The sequence below is a fragment of the Taeniopygia guttata genome, chromosome Z (genome assembly GCF_048771995.1).
Source record: "Taeniopygia guttata chromosome Z, bTaeGut7.mat, whole genome shotgun sequence".
Taxonomy (NCBI): Eukaryota; Metazoa; Chordata; class Aves; order Passeriformes; family Estrildidae; genus Taeniopygia; species Taeniopygia guttata.
In genome coordinates this window covers 81,326,843-81,328,855 of record NC_133063.1, presented here as the reverse complement: position 1 = coordinate 81,328,855, position 2,013 = coordinate 81,326,843, and positions in this window count along the sequence as shown.

Below are 2,013 nucleotides of genomic sequence, written 5' to 3'. Positions count from 1 at the left end.
CAGGAATTGCAGACCCAGGAACTGCATTACACCGGGGACAAGCCTGTGGTGTAGAAGGACATTGTGTCCAGTGGCTCTTGCTGCTCTGATTGAGCAGAGCTCTGACTTTGGCAGCAGGAGAGAGAGACACTGATCTGTGTCCTTGCACAGCCCCTCCAGCCCCTGATTCTGCACACAGGATTTGTGAGAGCAGCTCAGCTCCCACTTCTGTCCTGGCTCCTTTCACCGCTAACAAATTACACCCTGAAACCTGGCGTAAAATAAATTTCCTTCTGGATTATTGTGGCAATCAGAAAGGCCCTTCCATAGGACAGGGTGACCTTTGTCTGGCCCTGTCCAGCAGCTCCCACAACAAACTCCATCTGCTGCAGCCCCTGAGCAGGGGCAGATGGATTGGTGTGAGCTGCACCCGAGTTAACACTCCCCAGCATCAGCAATGAAACCACAACAGCACTTCAGTTGTTAGATAATTATGTTAGGGATGAAAATAGGGGGTGATTTATGGATGATCCTTGCCACCCCAACTGTGTCAGCAGCTGAGTTTCTCACAAAATAGACCACAGATCGGTAGTAAAGCCAAACTATTTCTTAAGTATTAATGATGTATTCTTCAGAAATCATTTGGGAACTTGCTAACAATGTTTTTGGTTTTTTGTTTGTTTTTTTTTCCCAGTGTTTGTGCTGTAAATTCACAGTATGGGGTTTGTTTGCATCTTCTGCTCTCCCAGGCTCTCAGCTGGCACATAGCTTGAACCTCTACATAATCCAGCCAGGCACTTCATGCCCTCCCCTGCTTCCAGGGCAAGTCCTGGTCTGTTCAAGGCCTCTATGAAAAAAAGGTGAAAAATACAAAAGTAGGTGTGTGCCTCCACCACGAGCCGTGGATTTGCTGGGCCCCTATTGCCTTACTCATGTTACCTCAAGAGATCCACAGTTGGTTTTTTCCCTCTGTCAGCACCAGGAACACACTGCTGGGTTGATAAAAAACTGGTGTGCTTCACAGGCTGTTTCCAGATGCATTGCTCTGGTCTGGATGTTTTAGTTTTAATTATTGTGGGTGTGTGTGGCTCCTTCTAGCCCAAACAGGGCATGACATTTTTGGGGAGAGATGTCAGTGTTTTGCGAAGTTTCAGAATTCTGAAATGTGGGTTCAGGAAAATCCTATGTAAAATTAAAATAATATTAAATGTACAAAGGGGAAAGGTGTTTTTTTAAGCTGCACAGTGCTGGCCTCTGTGCTCCTCTGTCAGCCTTGACACATGTTCAGCTCTGGTGGGAGCAGAGCCAGGTGAATAAAACTGATTATTCTTTCCTGGTTCCCAAACCATCATGTGTTATTTCCTACTGTAATTCACTGCTACATGGCTGCAGAGATACAGCAATTCTAAATGCAATATAGCAACATAATAATAGTAATTCTAGAGGAGAGGCTTCAGAGGCCACTTCACATTTCTGGGTCCCTCTGCCTTACAAACAGTTAAGAATTAATGCCATGAATTAAAAAGTAAATGGGAGGGGAAACAATCCCAAATCCCCTGCTGTGATCTCAGCTCAGTTTCCACCTGGGATGTGAGCAAGGAATTGTGGCACTGCCCTGCCCTGGTGTCCCAGGGTTGACTTTTCCCTTTCCCTTCTGGCTGGTGCCTGGGGGAGGACCAGAGTCCCTGCCCATGTCCATCTGTGTCCATCCCTGCCTGTGTCCCTCTGTGTCCATCCCTACCCGTGTCCATCTGTGTCCATCCCTGCCCGTGTCTGTGTCCATCCCTGCCTGTGTCCCTCTGTGTCCATCCCTGCCCGTGTCCATCCGTGTCCATCCCTGCCCATGTCTGTGTCCATCCCTGCCCGTGTCCGTCTGTCCGGCCGTGTTTGGGGATGCTGTTGCTGTCACCCCGCTGCTCCCACATCCTGCTGACGCCCTCAAGGGCACCCTTGTGTGGGCAAATGCCACTCACGTAGCCCAGCCGGGCAGGATTGGCCCCTGCAGCAATTATTTTGGTTTCCCTCACCTCCTCC